This window comes from Palaemon carinicauda, chromosome 39 (genome assembly GCF_036898095.1).
Source record: "Palaemon carinicauda isolate YSFRI2023 chromosome 39, ASM3689809v2, whole genome shotgun sequence".
NCBI classification, from domain to species: domain Eukaryota; kingdom Metazoa; phylum Arthropoda; class Malacostraca; order Decapoda; family Palaemonidae; genus Palaemon; species Palaemon carinicauda.
Window position 1 is genome coordinate 58,952,724 of NC_090763.1, and position 10,000 is coordinate 58,962,723.

The window sequence follows — 10,000 nt, forward strand, 5'->3', positions numbered from 1 at the left end:
GAGGTGATTCAATTTTGAAAGTCCTAGGTAAAAGGTCAAGGTCAAGGTCGAGCAAAACGTCGACCGAATTATAACCTTAACCCCAAGTTCGCACATGGTTGTCACACAGACTTCAAACTTTACTCGACCCCATGGGTCATACAGGCTAGTAGTTTATTACAATGACTGTCTGGCCTAAGGGAAATAAGTTGCCGTGGCGGATATCTGCACTCTCAGAGTAGTTTTTTAGTTGTCTATGTTATTCACCTTCACCTTCATATCTCTTTATTCCGTTGGTGCTTCTTACTTAATACATTATAGGCGCTTGTTATATCCAATTTTTAGCCGTTTACACCTATAGTTAATTCTTTTTAGTGAGGCAGATTTGTACCGACTCACAGGGGTGCCGTTTTAGCTCGGAAAAGTTTCCTGATTGCTGATTGGTTGGACTAGATAATTATAACCAATCAGATAGCAGGAAACTTTTCTGAGCTAAAAGGGCACCGCTGCGATTCAGTGCAAATGCGCCTCATTAATCAAAATTGAGTATAGCTGCTTAATGGTCTTCCCGGCTCAAACCCCCTAGCTATATATAATCTATAAATTCTATAAATCCTACACAAAGCACGATTTGTTTTATTAATCGTTTCATAGACTCGTGATCTAGACACCTTCGCTTTTCTCTATCATTTGTCATAGAGACGAACGGTTCATGTTTTTGTAAAGTCTCTTACGGCTCATGATGTAAATTGTCACGAATAACTTATAACATTCAGAGGTTTGGGTAAGAAGACGTTGCAGTGAAGTGCTGGGACGGCAAAAAATAGTCCAAGTATCTGATTATCTACATGGGGAAAATAAAACTGTTCTCTGTCAGTTTTGAGGATTGAACAAAAATGTGTGTGTATATATATATATATATATATATATATATATATATATATATATATATATATATATATATATGTATATATAATGTCCCATGTTGACGGATAATGAGACATCTGAACTTGGGTTTTCTTCACTTTATTTTACAAAAGGTTCGTGAGTACACCGTACACAGGTACACTCTCTCAGGTGAGAACCTTGTCTGCTCGAGCGCTCAAAGGCAACTAAACACCCCTAGCTATCAAAATGCAATCTTGCTACAACATGCTGAGTTATAGCTTTTTGTGGAATTCTCATGATTATAGAGTTCATTTACCTTGACGTACAACTCATATCTACATACAAGAATTAGGACACATATATATATATATATATATATATATATATATATATATATATATATATATATATTTATATTTATACATATATATATATATATATGTATATATATATATATATATATATATATATATATCTATATATATTTATATATATATACAGTATATATATACATATATATATATATATATATATATATATATACAGTATATACAGTATATATATATATATATATATGTGTGTGTGTGTGTGTTTGTGTGTATTTATATACAGTATATATATTTATATGTTTATCGTATACGTCATGTGTACAGATATTTTCCCTTACATATATTAACAATGCCATTTATTATTTGTATTTTATCAAGCTTCTTACATCTGTATGTTAGATCTTAGAAAACGAGATATCCTAGAAAAGGTAAAAGCTACCCTATAACATAAACTTTGTCAACATGTCAGGAGCATATGAGATCAAAGAATAAAAAAGGAAGACGAACTACAAAGAATAATAAATGGAATGCATTCTCTTATCGTTTAGGTAGAATTGAAAATAACTTGCGAGTGTTATAATATCTTTATTTTTAGATCTTCTTAATAGTGAGAAGCTACAATGGATATTTGGGTTAGGGGTAATGCTATTGAAAAGTATTTTTAGCTATGACATTGTTCCTGTCATGGCATGCGAAAAAACTTTTTTTTTTTCTAGCGAAACTATTCGTGAATTAGGGCTCATTACTGAAAGGCTATATTTCATGGGCAATATTAAATGCAATATTACATATTTTCCTTTAAAAAAAAAAAAAAAAAAACTGATACAGGTAGACTCATATTTGTTTCCAAGAGTACAAGATTTTGTAACTACCTGTTTATATCACGCTTACATTATCGTTTCACCCATCCCTCCCATACTGTAAAATTTCGTTATACTTTGAAATTTAATCAGGTATACTACAAAAATATTACTATTTAATATACTATATATTATATATATATATATATATATATATCTTACGAAGTGTTTGCAAATTTATCCGTTAAAAGGACTTTGTATAACTTCATTATATATATATATATATATATATATATAATATATATATATATATATATATATATTTATATATACATATATATATATATATATATATAAATATCTTACGAAGTGTTTGCAAATTTATCCGTTAAAAGGACTTTGTATAACTTCATTATATATATATATATATATATATATATAATATATATATATATATATATTTATATATACATATATATATATATATATATATATAAAAGATATTGGATTTTACATCTAACAATAGTATTTCCTCCATTCAATTCAAATTACCCTCTGTTCATCATGTCCACACTTCATGAACATATTCAACAATTAAAAAGTTTCTGTATCCATTCTTAATTCACACTGATATAATATATTCATAACATGCGTCAGAAAAGGTTCAACTCGAGTGAAATAAGAAAAAACGGTAAATGTGACCAGAATGAAAGAACATTCCCAGAAAGGTTATTTGACCCACAGTGAAGTGGAGTTGAATGAACCTCCAGACGTGTCGCATTGTTTACGCATTTCCTCGGGTTGAACATACTCTCCAGACCAGACTGCCCAAAGATTTTATTTAGATGGACTCCGTTGAGTACACTGAAAGCAAGGTCGTCCAATGACCTTCTTTGGGTGAATTTCTATAGATAAACACTAGACAAGATTGTGAAATGGGTTTATTTAGGTGAAGTCCTTGAGTACATTTAATACACAAGGCCATCCAATGACTTTTTTTGAGTGAATCTTATTTCATAAACATCCTAGACAAGACGACCTAATAGGTTTATTTACATGTCCTTTTGATAAACACTAGACAAGATTGGCTAATGGGTTTATTTAGGTGAAGTCCTTGAGTACATTTAATACACAAGGCCATTCATGACTTTTTTTGACTGAATTTTATATCATAAACACCCTAGACAAGACGGCCTAATATGTTTATTTACATGTAATCCCTTGAGTACAATCCATAGACAAGGCCACCCTGTGACTTTGAGTGGATTCTATTAGATAATCTCTCAAAACAAGACGGCTCAATGGGTTTATGTAGGTGGGGTCCCTTGAATACACTCTTTACACTAGGCCATCCTATTACTTATAGTTAATTCTAATGGATATACTCTAGCCAAGACTGCCCAATGAGGTTTTTTTTTTTTTTTTTTCTTCAGATGGAATTCCTTAATTTCACTTACTAGACAAATCCACCCAATGACTTTATGTGACTTATATTAGATAAACTCTAAACGAGACTTCCTTATGGGTTTTTTTACTCTCCTGACAAGACTTGCTTATAGGTTTATTTAGGTGAGATCCCTTGAGTATACTTTCTAGAGTCTAGACAAGGCTACCCGGTGTCTTTATTAAAGTGACATCTATTAGAAAAACTCTCTGGACCAGATTTCTTAATGGGTTTTTTTCAGGTGGAAGCCCTCTCCAGACTAGAATGCCCAATGACTTTACTTGGTATCCAGACCAGGCTATCGGATGACATAATTTGGGTTCAAACCAACTGTTAGTTATTTAGGCGAATTCAATTAAGAACCAGGCGACAGTATGTCCTAATTTGCGTGTTTAATGTTGTAATTTCTTTTGGAATTTATTTTCTACCGAAATATATATATTGACAAAAAAAATCTTCGAACGATTCCTGTAAATCCTTAGTTTTGCAAATGTTAAATACTCTGGTAAATGACAAATAATAAAAAAATATATTTTATTAGCAATTATTCCTATTGTTTCCCAAGATTAATTAACCCATTAAAAGAATTTTATCTTCAGATAGGAAAAATTGATATTAATAATGATAAAACTAAGAAGGGAATGCGAGAAATCTCCAACTGAATTTTCAACGTATTTTCTTTTTATTTCGGAATGCAGCAAATTGTACTTGGCGAGGGATGGCATTAGACACTTATAATTAACGTGGAAATTAATTACATTCCTAAATGCTTTCTCGTCTTTTCCCCTTTTCGCTCTTTTTGACGTGACGGGATCGCGTGACATCATCCAGATATTTAATTACGTTACGACTGATGACGAAGTACGTAACTTTGCAATGCTTGTTATGGAAACCTAATTAGCTCTATTCTCTCTATCTCTCTCTCTCTCTCTCTCTCTCTCTCTCTCTCTCTCTCTCTCTCTCTCTCTCCTCTCTCTCTCTCTCTCTCTCTCTCATGTTTTTAAAATAAAACTCGTAAATATACGAAAATCACCTCTCTCTCTCTCTCTCTCTCTCTCTCTCTCTCTCTCTCTCTCTCTCTCTCTCTGATATTTATAAAAAAACTTGTAAATATAAGGAAATCACCTATCTCTCTCTCTCTCCTCTCTCTCTCTCTCTCTCTCTCTCTCTCTCTCTCTCTCTCTCTCCTCTCTCTCTCTCTCTCTCTCTCTCATGTTTTTAAAATAAAATTCGTAAATATAAGAAAATCACCTCTCTCTCTCTCTCTCTCTCTCTCTCTCTCTCTCTCTCTCCTCTCTCTCCTCTCTCTCTCTCTCTCTCTCTGATATTTATAAAAAAACTCGTAAATATAAGGAAATCACCTCTCTCTCTCTCTCTCTCTCTCTCTCTCTCTCTCTCTCTCTCTCTCTCTCTCTCTCTCTCTCTCTCTCTCTCAGCAAGTGTACGTTGTTTAAAAAACCTCGCAAATGCAAGGAAATCCTCTGCGATGTTTACATCGTTTCAGAAGACTGCTTTTCCATAAGATGGAAGTGATGTGAAGTGTGGGTTCCAACAACATTTAGTGATGCATTATTTACCCATCCTGTTTACACTCCTGTCGCGTGTGAGAGGGATCCTCATTGCCGGAATTAATAGGCAATTAAGTTTTCTGGGCCTCTATTTTCCAGGTGTTTTATAGGTAATAAGAAAGACGGTGTGTAATATCATAATTGCTCTTATTAATTATTGCAGGTTAATGAATGGGCAAAATATAGCCTATTTATACATTTTTTGATGAGTTAATAGCCGTCGCTAGTAGGCTCTGTCGGTCTCCTAAATTATGACATTCAGGTCGTTAGCCTTTTGCAGAATGGCAAGAGTTGTATTGTGTTCTTATGGTGGAGGGTTATTAGGTAAGAAAAAAAAAAGGCAGAGGTGCCTGCATAAAAAAAAGTCTACTCTGCGTCTTGTACTTGAGAAGAAAATCAGACGGGTTTCTGTATAATTTTATGCGGGTTGTGGCGTTCAAGTTTCGCACCGTTGATGTCCCTGAGCATTTATTTTTCTTTTTTTTTCACAAGGAACTACAACAAAATTGTCTGGTAGCTCAAGTCAGGTAGGGATGACATCAGAACTTTTGAAGGAAGGTGATATGACATCAGACCTTGTGGAAGAGGTTGATATGTCATCAGTTGTGTCTTTGCTGTGTATTTTAGTATATATCTTTATAATTTTACAATGGATATCACTTACGATTAGTTAAATACGAGAGAAAAACATTATTAGAACTAAAAGTAATGTTACGTATCTCGCAGCCTATTAGATCGTTTTCATTTAATTCAACTTTTTCCGGCAGATACCTAAATGTAGTCAATCGAAAAAAAAAAATAATTATAGATTGGATTTTAATAACTTCACAAAATAAAACGAAGTTTAAGGAAATAAGGTGAAATTATTTATTATCACCTTTTTTTCGAGCCTTTGGTGTTACAAATATGGTTGTGAATCACATCGACAGCATTTTGTTCACTTTTGGCAGGTCGTTAATCCCTCTTAGTCCACTGCTCTCTATTCCTCCACCCAACTGATGTGGTAAAAAAAAGATGATGTAGTATTAACAACCTTAACCCAAAGGACTTGCTTAGAATAGAGATGCTATACCAGTGGTTCCCAACCTAGGGGAAATTTCCCCCTGGGGGAAAATTTGAAGCTTCCAGGGGGGAAATAATTACACTACCTACTAACTAAAACAAGCGGAAAATGTCCTCATAGTACGTGCGGCAATTTGTTGTTAGCCATTCAATTGTGATATGATCATATTAGTTCTCACAGACAATGATATTCAAGGGGAGAATTGGAGTGTCATGCCCATTTCTGAGGCAGGCGAGTGGGCATGAGGGCTGGGCGGGGCATGAAGGGGGAAATCTGGATGGTTGAACTGGGTGCAGGGGGGAAATGACAGAAAAAAGGTTGGGAACCACTGTGCTATACCCTTCTAGTTCCACCCTATCCAAATGATATCAAGATACAGGGTGCAGGTATTGAGTACCGCCCACCGTTAGATATTAGATTTAGCTAATGTGGCACATCACTACTCGCATGAAGTTGTACCATTCCACACAAGGTTAAACAGCTGTAAGTTGTGCAAGCATCTTCTGGGGATGTGAGGAAGGTGTTTGGCTAGTGACTGAGAAACTTGAAGGCTATACCCTTTTTGAGACTACATTACCCATACGGGGTAGAATTAAGGTATATGTTGTGTGTGTGTGTGTATATATATATATATATATATATATATATATATATATATATATATATATATATATATATATATATATCTTGTGTGGGTGTGCGCAGGCGCTTGTTTGATACGAAGAAGTGATAACCACTTAAACACTATGATATGAATGCTGCGTTCGGTCTATTTCAGTTTTAGTGTGATTTCTCTGAATTCGACAGATATATATATGGATACACGAGCAGAACGAGACTCTTATATCTCTAATAATATTTTGTTGGGTTAGTAGGGCCTCGATTTAACCCCACATGCGTTGGATGATAACGTTTTCATTTAGGGATTGTGGATTTGTAATGCAAGGAAGTTGAGAGGTCTTTGTGAATATTAAAACTGCATATATATATATATATATATATATATATATATATATATATATATATATATATATATATATATATATATCTGGTAAAAGGAGCCAGTAGATTGATGGGCTAGTAAGATCTTGCTGGACCCCCACGTGCGTAGTAGGTTCGAGTCCAGTGTGACGGCCGAGAGAAAGGTTATGACTCAAAGGCAGGATGCAATCAACTGAGTAACTTTATTAAAGAACACTCTCCTTTATATACAAAACCTCAAGGCAACAGGAAATTACATGTTCGAGAGACAGACATTGTTAGAGAGGAAACACGCAGACATGTTTATTCTGGTTCTTTTTAGTGCGAGGGAAGAGCGCAGATACAAGCATAATATATACAAAATAATTTATGTACGATCGTGTGACACACGGTTGGTACACCAGCAACGGTAGTTGAAAGCTTCTTCATTCTTTTCCTATGTGGATTTATGTTTATTATTGACTAATATATTCAATGATTGTAAGAAATTCGAGTAACCAAGACGTCTGTATGGCTCATATCATCACCAGTCGTAGCTAGTCCATTCCAGGACAAAGGCCTCGGACATGTTCTTTCTGTGCCATTCTATACCTGTAAATTTCCATAGCTCGCCAACCCATCGTCTTCTCTTCCTTCCCCTGCTTCTATTGTAATTTCTAGGGACCCAGTCTGTTATTCTCATTATATGTCCTGGCCATATTCATTTCTTTCTCTTGTTAGAATACCTTCTACTTTTATTTTGATATATATTTATATATGTGTATATATGTGTTTATGTATGGAAAATAAGTTAGTTTCTAATGTTAGAATCTTTCTTTCGAATGAATGTACATTTTAGCGGGGGAAATGGGCCACTTCACGAGTAACAAGTATGTAAAAGATACGAGAACGATTGCGAAAGAATATTTTCCATAGCAACGGAGATAACTTCTGAATAAAAGGGAAAATTGAGGTTATGTATATTGATTCCCCCCCCCACAAAAAAAAAGAAAAAAAAGAAAGGTGAACTGGAAACGAACTATATTGCTTCAAGGAAAATGAACTGCAATACATTATGCTTAAAAATCATATGAGCAGCAATCGACATAACTTGAAAATATTATGTTTATTCAATAAAACGTAACGGAATAAGATTAGGACTTTTATTTGTATTATTTTCGCGTATGCTGAAGGTTATTTCAATCTGAAATACGTGGGCTATAATCTTGAGAATGAAGAATTATCTATTCTTTAAGCATAAAAACAATAAAAGGGTCCAAATTAGATATATAAAAAGGTGCAATAGATACTATTTGCAGTTGGAGGAAAAAAAGAGGAGTTTCAATTGAGAAACTTTATGTTAACCGACTTTTTGGGGCTATCGTAGGTCTACTTACAGCAACCATTGCCTGGTCTTTCCTGGTTCTAGCGTGGGTAGAGAAGGCAATGACCTGTCTCTAGCCTCTCCCTCTCAAGAATATCCTTTAGACCTTTAAAATTGAAAGAAATGCGTAAAGAGAAAAGATTATTTATCGAACAGCAAAGCAATGTATATATGATTACAAAAAGAAAAAAAAATAATGTTAATAATGAAAGTTAAAATTCTCTAGCATCCAAAAAAATAGAGAGACCCGGTTATGTCAGAAAGAGTTGAGGTTGTTTAGTCCATTTCTTTTAGCGATGCATATTTGCACCCACTCGCGGCGGTGCCCTTGTAGCTCGGAAAAGTTTCCTGATCGCTGATTGGTTAGAATTATCTTGTCCAACCAATCAGCGATCCGGAAACTTTTCCGAGCTAAAAGGGCACCGCTGCGAGTCGGTGCAAATATGCATCGCTAAAAGAAATGGACTATAGATCTTGTCTCCTAAGAACGTCATGAAGTATCATGGTACCTTTATTCTAATGCCCATGACTCCCTAAGTGGAGTAGGAGTTTAATGTCATCAGTGCACTTCACATGGTAAACTGTATGCACTAACTACACCCACTACTACATCTTTACATTTTCTTCCTTTCCTTCTTCCGCACTTCCATCTTGTTCTCCAATTTCCTAGCTTTTACTTGATATGAACCATGTCAATATGTCAGTAATATTTCTTTGGGGATTGCCTTAATTTATTGACATTTTCTATTGACATTCTTCTTCACCTAAGGGGTTATTGCATTGTAATTGTTCAGTGGCCTTTTTCCTCTTGGTAAGGATAGAAGAGACTCTCTAGCTATGGTAAGCAGCTCTTCTAGGAGAAGGACACTCCAAAATCAAACCATTGTTATCTAGTCTTGGGTAGTGCCATAGCCTCCCTATCATGGTCTTCCACTGTCTTAGGTTAGAGTTCTCTTGCTTGAGGGTACACTCGGGCACACTATTCAATCCTATTTCTCTTCCTCTTGTTTTGTTAAAGTTTTCATAGTTTATATTGGAGATATTTTTTTAGTGTTACTGGTCTTTTAAGTATTTTATTTTTCCTTGTTTCCTTTCCTTACTGGGCTATTTTCCCTGTTGGAGCCCCTGGGCTTATAGCATTCTGCTTTTCCAACTAAGGTTGTAGCTTAGCAATTAATAATAATAATAATAATGTAGCTAAATAGCCTTCCTGGTCCCAACACCGAGCCATATTGCCCAAATTGCATAAAAGATATTACAGTGGCCAGTGGTGAGAGAGGCTTACTGTGGGCTGAACGACGGCAAATAAGATTTCAAGGTTTTTTATACAACCAACGATATGCAAGTGCACATTGACTTTTCTTTGTAAGACTATTTTCAATTAAAGAAATTAAATCATGAATTGTATTACCAAAGAAAATGAAAAACATAATAGAAATGGATAAGTAAATAGGTAAATGGAAAGGATTATCTATTAATTAGAACATATTCATTTGAAAATAGGAAGTAAAGAAACGCAAATAAATACGATTACAAATACGGAGAGTTATTGATATTATATTCAGGATTAAATGAAAATATTCTT